We start from the raw sequence: 12,712 nt of genomic DNA, 5'->3' as shown, positions 1-12,712 counted from the left end.
ACTGCATATTTTCTTAGTAATAGGAAGGTGTCTAGATAACATTCCATGAAGGTAATTGGTACATATATTTGATATCTTTCTGGAATGCCTCCAAAGCTCCAATGTCCTGCATTCTCTCAATTCCCACTTCTGTTTTAACAAAGCCAATCTCCCTTGGAAAACTTCCATCTGCTAACACTGGGATCAGCCAACCAGAGCCCATGTCTCAGGCCAAATTTAGCATACTGATGTCAAATCTGGTCACACCCATTTGTCTTAGCTCTGTGCTATAGTGGCAAAGATCAGTAGTTGCTACAGGGACTGTATGAACTGCAAAGCCAAAAAATATTTATGATTTGGACCTTGCACTAATGGAATGCTTTGAAAACCTCTTCTTTGGGTTCTTTCTAGGAACAGTTTGATAAGAATATACCTAAGCAATATTGTATATTGAAAACTTACAATTTAGCATAACTACATAGAAGTGACATGCGGTGACGGGGATAGGAGATGAACAACCAAAGAGGGGATGGAATCCAGAACAAGGACTCTCAGTGTAGGACTCAAGAATCAGTAAGAAGATTCAAAACAAAGAATAGCCAGGGTCAATACAAACCTAATAAAGTCAGCTAATTTGTCTGGGGCTTTTACTTCACTCAACTGCACTCAACCCTAAGGCCATATCCGCAGCTCTCTCCCCCAAATTTATTATTTTATTATTTTTTTATTTTTATATTTTGAGTAGAGTTCACTTACAATGTTACATTAGTTTTGGATGTCCAACATAGTGATTCCACATCCATAGTGATACGTTATGCTGTTCTCATCCACAAGTGTAGCTACCATTTGTCACCATATAATGTTATCACAATATAATGGACAATATTCCCATGCAGGGTCTTTTATTCCTAGGATTTATTCATCCTATAGCCATCTTTTTCCCACTTTAAAGAGCTGTTTTCACATTCTTAAAGGCTCAACTCGAAATCTGTCTGCTCTATGGAGCCGTTTTAAAATCGATCTACTCAACAAAATTAGGCATGGTAGCTCATACTTGGATTTCTAGAGCATTTGTACTGTAGAACTTGTCATTTAATGCTTATTTATTCCCCTACTAGATTATAAACTTTTTGAGGGCAGATTTTGTCCTTAGCATTGAACTAGTTTAACTGAAATTATTTCATGTTAAGATATGAATACAACACAATTGCCTGACAAGATTTTAGAATATACATATATATATACATATATATATGTATATATATATATGTATATATATATATATATATATATATATATATATATATATATACACACATACATACATTGAGAGATTGAATATGCAAATGAACAATGGCCAGACCACATTTGACAGTAAAACTCTGTAGCACCTACCAGGAATCCAAAACAGTCTCTGCAGCAATTTGCCCCAGTCAAGACTTGGCAAATGACTGCCAGTTTCCCTAATTTTTGCTCATTTTTCCACCTCAGGACCAACCAAAATATGTTATATTGCTCTACAACATATCAGGTAAGATTCCTGCTTCTACTTAGCCTGACTCCAGCTTCCTCATGCCAGCAACCTCCAATGAAAGCATACCTAAAACCTTCTGTCTTGTTCTCAACTAAAAATCTTTTTCATTCTTGCCTGTATTTGAGTCTTTACCAAACACAAATGATGGTTAGTTGACTAGCTTGCTGTAGCAAACTCAAAATAGCCTCTACCTCCTCTCATTTAAGTTTATCTTCATTTATTTCCATAACTTCATCCAGAGTTTTCCTTCAAATTTAGAGATAAAGCACCGGAGGTCAAGCTTCAAACAGACCAGTCTGGGAGGTGAAGGCCACCACAGTCTTCCATCTGCTGGTTTGATCCTGCTTTGACTCAAAGAGGAAATACTAGGCTTTGGACTGACAGGCACTGGGTTCAAAGTAGAGTGCCTTCAAGACCAGCTGAGGATTTTCACAGAGCATGGGACTTCAAAATTCACAGGTTGTTTTACCATATCAAGGTGGAGTCCAAGAATCATGGTTTTAAATCTGCCCCTGGGCTCTCCCCAATTCAGCATATTTACTTCTTTGTCAACCCCTGTAGTTTCAGCCTTCAGTCTTGCCCAAGGACACATCCTCAGGCACAGTCCTGCTCAGATTTGTCAGAGCTGGCACTTTAATTCCTTGTCTAGCTGTGGCCTAACTCAACTTTGATTCATGCCATGGTCTAGATTTAACTGATTCTCTAAAGTCTTTCTGTTATTAACCTGGGCTAAAACCCTAATATTGGCCATGATTCCTCAGTATCAGCATGACTGGTCTTTGTGATCCTGCCATATTATGAGGACTGAAACAGAACAAGGATCAGCAGATACTGAATTATTAAAGCCAATGCAGGAATATAGACCCTGGATCATAGAATTGAATTTGGAGACACCAGCAAACAGCATGATTCAAATGCCCAGGTAAACATAAAGGAAGCTGCTCTGTGCTCATAAAAAGTAGAATGAGATGCTGGTCCACTTGGACCCTTGGCTGTCCCACTTGTATACAATTAACAACCTCACACAATAATCCAATGGCCTATTAGGGAAAAGACGTTGTAACTGACTAAGTAAGAAAGAACCCTCAAAGGTATATGTGATATGTTAACCAAATTGTAAAACATAAGTTACAGTTCTATTTGAGACAATACAGAAATAGAAACAATATCAAAATTTTGCTTAGCTGTAACATATCTCATGGAGAGAACATCACGACTGCCATATTTGAGGTATGTGTACCTACTCCACTAATCATTTTAAATGTATTTTACCTATACATGAATAGGTAAAGCATGGTTAACTTGCTGAGTTCAGTGGCAGAACCAGCCTTGGAAAAGGAAAATTTTCAGCTGAAGAGTTAGGTATGGAGTGTTTACTCAAGAGGCAACAGCCTTCAGCAGCCAAATCCTAACAGTTACTGGGGTAAAGTCATCTTAAAATAAATAACAGGTTACAAATGCCATATTCCCATTTTCCCACATTTTATTTACTTAAGTTTACACTGTATCAAACTGTGTGGGGGCAGGAGAGATAAGTGGTTCAGGATTGTGTGGGGAAAAGAAAGATGAAGCTCTTTAACCTTTGACGATTGAAAATCATCAATACAGTATCAAAATATAGATACAATAATAGTCAAAGAGATACTTTGAAGATAGTATTTACTCTGTTGATATGTAGCCTCTAAACCTAGCCAGAGACAACTATAATAAACAAATAACATATTTTATCACCTTTAGGAGCTATAAGTCTAAGAGTATATAGCACAAGCTACAAATAATAAATAATGCAAGTCCATACACTCTCAGTGGTGGAGGGATTAAATGTCTTGCAAAGGAGAAGATGGTTCAATTTGTGTGTGGATATATAGACCAAGTACTCATAAAAATTTATCCAAAGTGAACTAGTAGGCTGAGAAGGTTTGAAGCCATATCAAGGAAATAGAGTGTCATTAAAGAACACAATGTAAACCTTTCACTTAAGTCATAAAAAACTTGGAAATGCCAAGGACACATACTGTGCTTTCTTTGGTGGGTAGGATGTGACTACATCAACATAAGAGACCTTCATTAACATACATTCTCTTCACTGCTGTTCTTGACAAAATGTCTAAAACTTTATTTTCCAGATCAAGTCATTTATACCTTAAAGAGTGTTCTACTAAATACACACACATTTGACATCCCATTAACTTATAATACCATTTGGAGACATGATAAGAAGATAAGTAGAAATTTAAGAAAACAAGTTGAAGCTTTATGATAAAATGTTAATTAGCTTTAAAAAATAATGAAAATTGGGAACAATAAAAATATCCATTGGTATGAGAATTAGTTTTAAAATGATTTATGCTCCATGATGAAGCACTTAAAGTAATTTTTGAAGAACATTTAATCACAAGATAAAATTCTCTCCATATAATTTAAAATGAAAAAGCAATATTAAAAATTAATATGCATGATGATCATAATGTGTAAAATATATATGTTTTTATTTCCTAGTATCTCTAGTAAAACGAAGCAAAAAATGACATAAAAATGATTACCTTGATGTGGAGGGATGACAAATAACTTTATTGTCTTCATTATTTCATGTATTTTCCAATTTTTATAAGAGGTATATATTACTTTCATTATTTTAAAAGAATAATCATTCCAATTGGATAAATATGAGAATATATATCCAGACACCCCAGGGAGAGATAATACTTCTAGCTATTTTTAGTTAACACATCAGAGAAGATTATGACCATTAGCTAAGCATGGGGATGGGGAGGATGGCAGAGAGAAAGTGAAGCAGATACACGGATGATTCAATTCAATTAAATAAATAATTCCTTACAAGTTTGTAATGCTTTGCCTTTTATAAAGTACTTTCACATACTTTATTCCATGAGGGCTCTTTCAACTTTCTATGGCATACATACAACCACATGGAGACACAAAAGTTTCCCGTTATTTTAAATGCCTAGGAAGACACATGTACCCTAAAGTCCCAAAAGTGAGTTTTTATAACCAGGGAATAATGGTAGTTTTTAGTGCAAAGAATTTAGAAAGCAGAAGCTTCAGTAAAAGACAACAAATTGGGACATGCTATTCTCCATTCTGTACTCTAGGATTGTGACATGTCCTTTTGGCTCCCTGTTAGAGACCAAGCCTTTCTGCTTAGAATACTGACCAGTATCCCCATGGCTGCAGCTAACCCCTTCCTGGCTTGCTTTCCAAAGCCATGCCCATAGCTAAATCCATCACCCTTACCATTCTTTCCCTTGATTGAAAGGGCAATGATGTTACAAGCTTGAACTCCCCAACAAAGACCTTGGTTCTTGTTACACGAGCACATTCCAGTTCTACAGACTATAAAACTGTTACACAGAAACAGGTCAGAGAAGTCAGGATCAGGGTATATAGCTTAATATATCACCTCACCAGCAGAGCACCAGCTCGGACTTCCTTTTCTTGACTACACGCTGGAGGCCTGATCTTGGGCCAATGACAGCTATGCATCATTTACTGCAGAGAGACGGGAGCTTTGGAGCAAGGCTGATCTAAGAAATGTTCAGAGAGGACTTGCTCAATTGATATGTATCTTAATGCTGTATTACAATTGCTTTTAGTTAAAAATAATGTACTTCCTTTTAAGTGACAGGTGATTGGGGTAATTACTTTTACTTTTGGAAAAAAACAGAAGAAAAGAGATCAAATATTATGTTGTAAGCAGAGGGACTAGAACATGTGGCAAGGCAGCAGCTAGGAGGGTAATGCAAGAGTAACCTATGCTGCTGAGTAGCAAACCTTCTGGGAAACACCTATAAATAAGCAAAAGTTAGGACAGCAAAAGTTAAACATACACTTGTTATAAATATTAATCAAAGTCAGGAGTGTTTAAATAACTTGCCCTAATCTACACAACTTGAAGAGATGAAACTAGTTTAAATGTAGGTGATTTGCGACCACATTCTGAACTCATTTAAGTCATCTCTGCTCAGCAGAACTGTTGTATTTCATTTATAATATGCTTGCTTTGGGTACAGCTGTGTGTGTGTGTGTGTATGTGTGTGTGTGTGCACGTGTGTGCGTGTGCGTGCCTGTATGTCTGTGTGTATGTGTTAGGAGGTTAGATGCACAGGGGCAAAAGCACAGAGTCCTTTTCCATATTTTCTAATGACTGCATGCATAAATAATGACAGACATGAAACATGGACATCATTATTAGGGAAAGAAAATAAAATATGCAAACATGCTCTATAAAGGATAATGTACCACATAAACCTAAACTATTATGATTCTTGGGACTACAGTAGCTACACAATATGCTGTAAGAAACTGGCCTACTGCACAAGTAAAATTCAGTACTCTCACATCATACTTTACCTCCAGTTAAGATTTAGGGACTACAGCTTAACCCTACCCTGTTATCCTCATCACACACCACCACCGTCCTTCCACAGCCCTGTCCTGAGGGGACCTAGAATCTGAGTCATTCTTAACTCCTGACTGTTGTCTGATTACCACACCTGCAAGCCTGCTGGTGGAAGGAACAGGACTTGGCAGATTGAGGCCACGATAAAGCCACAGTCTCCAAAGTCAACTATTCTCCTGGTGCCACCTGGCAAGTCCTTTGACGCCTTACTCATCACTTCCTTCTTTGTGGCAACAATTAACCTTGCGTACTCAGACCTTTCACCACCTCCTCATGCACCCTCAGCTGATCTCCTGTCCCATACATTTACTTCACATGCATGCACAAAAGTTATTGGATTCTTTCAAATTCCAGCCACCTTAAGGTGCAGTCTTCACCTGGACCCATCAGATACTCCTTTTAATGTCACTTGAAAGCTGTCCCTTCTCTTACCTAAAACTCATCACTTCCCCTTTCTGGTGAATCACATTCTCCCCACCCCCACTTTCTTCCTCTCATTTTAAAAAATAACAGCTTTGTTGAAACATAATTCACGTACAATCAACCTACTTAAAGGGCACCATGGGATGGTTTTTAGTATATTTATACCGTCGTGCAACCATCATTACAATCAATTTTGCAAAATGTTCACTCTTCTCCAAAATAATCGTACCCATTAGCAGTCACTCCCTATTACCCCAACCTACCCACCTCCAAACCCCCAGCCCTGGGCAATCACTAATCTACCTCCTGTCTCTATACATATGTGTGTTTTGGACATTTCACGTAAATGGAATCATGTAATGTATGGAGGCCTCTCTCGATTCTCCCTTTACCCTTGTACTTTTAATATCTCCTCCTCCACTTGTCTCTCCCACCAGCATTTCACATGTTCAAATCGTGTCCATCTTTAAAACCACGCCAAACAAAATATAATTACCCATCAGCATCCCACCCCACTTTGGCTTCTGCACGATTTGTCTCCTTCCCAGCCAAGCTTTTTCAAAGAAATGTTTCTGGCTCCTCACAATCTCACTTCCCACTCACTCCTCCAATCATTGCCAACTGTTCCCTGACAAGGTCACCGACAACTCCTTCTTGCTAAATTCAATGGATTGCTAACACCTACTCTTCCCTCACCTTTCAGATTGGATATCACTTCCTCGAGGAAGCCTTCTGTAACCCCTTACATTATATCAGGGTTTCTCACCTTGACACTATTGACATTTTGGGGTGGGTAATTTTCTGACACAGGGGGATGTCCTGCATACTGCAGGAAGGTTAGCAGCATCCCTGGCCTCTACCCATTAGATGCCAGTAGCCATCCCCAGTCCCAAAATTGTGACAACCAAGTAGGTCTCCATATATTGCCACATGTTCCTAGGGAGGCAAAATCACCCCGATAGAGAATTGTTTATCTAGATATGTGCTTTTCCTGCAGGCTGTCATGCCATATTTGATTTCTCTTTTCACAGTACTTATTGCAATGTATTTGGCTATTTGTGGGCTCCTCTGTAACCCCAGCTGGACCAAGATTTATATAGTAGAAGTAATGGTTATCTAGTTCATTCCAGTGACCTCCACACATAGCACAATGCCAGGATCACTGTAATTAATCAATACATATTTGTTGAATGAATAAGTAAGTGAATGAATATAGTGCTTTTTTGTCGTATGGGGTCCCAGCAGTATGGGAGCCTCCTGAAGAACTTACTGGGTTTTTTTTTCCTCTATACATTTTGTCTGTTGTTTTGTTTTTTGCGATTATACCTTGCTAAGGGGTTTGTTTAGGGCCATTGCTAAAAATCATGACATCTGAGTCAAAGGTTACAAGAAGAAAGCAGAGTCAAGAAAGTATAAAAAGACTGATCTTGCATGTAACCCTATTCTTCTTCATTGTTTTCTTGATTTAGCTTTTAAATCATAGGCATATTTGTTGTTAATGCTTTATATTATTTGGCTTCAAAATTTCTCAGCAACTAGCTCTTGTTGGTCCCACGTCCAGATTCAGTCAATCAACTCTGAATTCTCTCATGTTCCAAGTCCCCTGTAATACTGATTCTGTATTTCCCAGAGGGAAGTAGTTCATGGTTACAGTCATTAGAATCATAAGCTCTTCAAAGAGCATAATTGAACCACATTTTTATAGATGAGAGAATTAATATTCAGAGATATAAAGTGACATGTAGAAGGTGCAGTAATGATCTCTGAAGAACCAAACTGGAATAAATGTTTCATGATTTTTCAAGAAGCATGATTTATCATCTTTAAATAGGTCTCATTTGATGATCACTTACTATGGTACCTTTGGGTAACAAAAAGGTACAACATAGAACACAAAGGACATCAGTGGCATTGAAAAAAAAGAATGAGAAGAATAGATTCATGAGGGGCACTATGTAATTTCCTGGATGATACTGAGACAGAGGCTGATCTATCACTATCAGTGCATGCTGGCCAGGTCACTCATGGTTTTTAAGTGACTTGGACTCGATTTACAATGCAGGATTTGGGCAGCATGCATGACCATGGCCCAAGTTACTTTATGAGATGACATGTTTTATTGGGTTTGAACATCCACTCAGATGGACTAGAAAATAATGCTAGTGGACACCAGAGTATGCTGATTACAGCATCCCCAATGTAAACCATATTGGTTGAAAAATAAGTTGTATTGCAATAAAAAAAAAAAGCTATAAATATTAGGTAACCTGAAACATAGACATTCTCAAGTCCCCAAATGACCTGCATCTAAAACTCCTCACGTTCACTTTCTGATTTTGGTTGGAGAAAATTACCGGAATCATGGATGGCGTGCATCACAATTACATGATGCTTCTGTTTTCCCAGTGACTCACACAATATGTGTTGGTTCCCTTCCTCTCTCAGTATGGCTCTCACTCTTCTGGTGGTCTGCTGTGTTTCTTGAACCAGTGTTGTTGTTGTTTTGTTTTGTTTTGTTTTCGACCATAAGTAGCAATGGCTTTCTCTTTGTGCTCTAAGTGAGGACAAGGGGATTTTGGAGTTGTTTTCCTCATCTAAGGAGGGACTGTATTGCCTTCAGCAGAACGGAGGTAAATTAACAGGTCAGATATAATTGTCATTGTCCTGGAAGTCCTCATGTTTTACAGCTCAACCACCTCTTTATAGACAGTAATCTACTCTCATATGGGCTCAATTTTGTCTTTAACAACAGAAGTACCATCAGTATTTACTCATACTCAAAACATTTAACAACTGGTAAGGCATAGGTGCTAACTAATCAGGGATCGCTAGCCATAAACAACTGGTACAACCGTATCTGGGTTACCTGTAGACCATCAGTCTTTCACACAAGGTGAATAGAGTTTTCCTCTATCTAGCCTGATGTCTTTTCCAGGAATGGATGCCTCTGGGAAGTACTATTTATTTATTATGCAAATCACATCAAATATCCTAGAATTTACTCTTGCAATGACTTTGAACATTAGTGAAATCAATCCAGATTCTAAGGTACCTCCCACCACCCACCACCATCTCCTATCACAGATGAAGTGCCTCCCAGTTTAAGATGTGACTCCAGGATCTTCCTTCTCCTCACACAAAGATACACACTGGAGTCATCTCCAGATGACCATGGTTACAAATGCATAATGTTTGGGACCAGCAAACATTGGGACCAATGTAATACAAATGCATTATGTTTGGGACCAGCGCAAAACATAATGGGAACTGATTACATGATCCAGTGAGTAGAAATATCCCCTGAGCTAGAGACATTTATGTTGCCAAACTCTTATTAGAGGAAGTGAAAGGAAGGAGGACCTTTCCATCTTTGTTTGCAAAGGCATGCATATGGAAAGCTAAGTAGACTTGCCTGTGTATGTTTACTTGTGCGCTGTTTGAATTGCCTTAATTGCTTGGGTATCTTGTTTTCAGAGTCAATCACATAGCAATTTACCTAAGGCTAATCATCGCTTCCAGTCATTTTTACACTTGAAAAGAATCATTCATAAATCAAGTCAACCATCCATGGGCTTCTAAAAGAGAGCAGAGATGGTATGTATTAATTTTGAATATCTACTATATGTCTGCAGTATAAAAGGCACTTTTGGTCAATTTAGGTAGTGAGAGAAACTATGATACAGTAGTTAAGAATATGAACTTAGGATAGGAGTCAGAGATAACTGGAATTAACTCTTGGCTCTGCCAATTACTAAATTGTGCTCTTGGATAAACTTAACCGTGTAAAGCCTCACTTTCCTAAGTTGTTAAATGGAGATTATTAATAGCATGTACATACTACATGGCATTGTGAGGTTCAACCAAATGTGTATAAAGTGCTGAGACTAAGCACTCAAAACTGGTAGTTAGTATCATTATCTATGGCTATCACAATAACATCTTGAGGTTATGTATTAGATTCATTTTACAGATGAGGAAACAAAGAACCATGGAGGTTAATAATTCCCAAATCTGTACTCTTTGTAGCACATCATACAGTAAATAATGGAACCACCATTCTGGCATTATTTGTAAACTGCCTGAAGCTATGATTCCCAAAAAGGAACCAAAACATAGTATGTGTAACCATTTATTCCTCTACCCAGGATACCCATACACAAAGCAGTTAGCTTGAAGGACAACATTCATATGGATATATGAGTTCTGGAATATGTATTTATACAATTATTTCATGGATAAAATCCCTATTGCTTTTGTTGTCTTACCCACTCTTCCAGAGCTGCCTGACTTTTTTTCTTTCAGAACCAACTGGCAAGATGTTCTGGAAACAAGATGTTTCTTAGCAACATTTTGTTTATATATATAAAAACATAACCTTTACTGCCACCTACTAGAGAAGAGAGAGCCTCCGCATTTAAATGAATGTACTTATTGGATCTCTTGGTTTTTGTATATAGTCCTGCCTGTTTTTCTTTCTTTCAGGAAGGAGTGTCCTTCGCTTTAAAATAGTTCTTCCTCAAGGCCATAGCTAATTGTATAGCACCTCCTCTCCTGTGTCCTCACAACTGTGGCTGTGTGTTCATGTGCATATGTCTTAAAAGAAACACATGCCTGGTAGATTTTCCCCATTCTACCCCATTACTGTCAAAGTAATCCCTTCTGCAACTTTGATTATTTAGAGGATTTACTCTTTCCCTAAAGAAATATCACTGAACTCAGAAAGATATTTAGAAAAAATCTGACAAAAAGATCAATACTTCTAGAGAATAACTGGCCTTCTCCATATCTCCATTACAGAAGTGTTGGCTGTGGATGACCAAATTCCTTAGAGAGGACTGTTTTCTAACCCAAACGAAGTCATTTCTTGACCCAAATGAAGTCACCTGCAAGAGAGCATGTGTGTGCCAGGGGAGGGGGGTAGCCCCAGAGAAACAGTAAACACTGTAATCACAGAGGTATTTGAGAGAGTTCAAATACTTATTTTCACAAAAGTTCCCCTTAGTTTGCTATTAGCTAGGGTTCTCCAGAGAAATGGAACCAATGGGATATGGAGAGAGAGACAGAGACAGCAAGAGAGAGGAGATTGTTGTTAAGGAATTGGCTCACACACTTGCAGGGACTGGTAAGTCCAAAATCTATAGCGCAGGCCAGCAGGCTGGAGATGCAGGGAAGAGTTGATGTTGCAGTCTTAGGTCTGAAAATGATCAGGAAGTGAAATTCCTGGGGTACCTCAATCCTTTCTCCTAAGGTCTTCAACTGCTTAGATGAGGCCCATCCATATAATCGAGGGTAAACTGCTTTATTCAAGGTCTACTGATTTAAATGTTAATCATAACTAAAATAATAACTCACAGCAAATTCTGGGTGACTAAAATCACCCAAGGCATCACCTAATTATACTATGAAACGTGATAAGATTATGACTGGACTTTTTTTTGTAATTCTTTTTTTTTTTTTTCATTTTGATATAATGATAGCTTTGCATGTTGTTTTAAGAAATAATACAGAGAAATTAATTCTATGTACCTTTTACCCAATTCCCCCCAATGGGAATACTTTGGAAAATTTTAGTACAGTATCATAACCAGGATATTACCAGTGATAGAGTCAAGATACAGAACACTTTCATCACCACAAGGATCATTCATGTTTCCCACTTATAGTCACTTCTATGTCCCTCCTGGCCCCCCTCCCTACATAACTGCTGGAAAACACTGTTTTGTTCTCTATTTCTATAATGTGTGTCATTTCAGGAATGTTATATAAATGGAATTGTATTATACAACCTTTTGGGACTGACTTTATCATGCAGTGTAGTTTTCTGAAGATTCATAGAAGTGGTTGCGTATATCAATAGTTTGTTCCTTTTTATTGCTGAGTAGTTCTCCATGGTATGGCTTGTTTAATCATTCACCTGTTGAATGGTATCTGGGTTATTTCCAGTTCTGGCTATTACAAATAAAACTGATACAGACATTTGCAAACAGGTTTTGTGGGACAATAAGTTTTTTTGGTCTGTTTTTTTTTTTCATTTTGTTATTTCTCTGGGATAAATGTCAAAAAGTGCAATTGTTGGGCCATATGATAATTGCATATTTGGCTTGCTAAGAATAGTCAAATATTGTCCAGAGTGATGACCATCTGACATTCTCTCTAGCATGTAGGAGACATCCAATTTTTCTGCATCCTTGATAGCTTGATAACATTTGGTATTGTCATTATTCTTTATTACAGCCATTCTGAATGGGGATAATGATACCTCACTGTGTTTTTTATTTGCACTTTATTAATGACTAATGATGTGGAAAATCCTTTCATATGTTTATTGGACATCTGTGTATCTTATTCATTGAAAT

The sequence above is a fragment of the Acinonyx jubatus genome, chromosome E1 (assembly GCF_027475565.1).
Source record: "Acinonyx jubatus isolate Ajub_Pintada_27869175 chromosome E1, VMU_Ajub_asm_v1.0, whole genome shotgun sequence".
Taxonomy (NCBI): Eukaryota; Metazoa; Chordata; class Mammalia; order Carnivora; family Felidae; genus Acinonyx; species Acinonyx jubatus.
The sequence above is the reverse complement of the archived record's forward strand: the minus strand, read 5'-3'. Positions refer to the sequence as shown.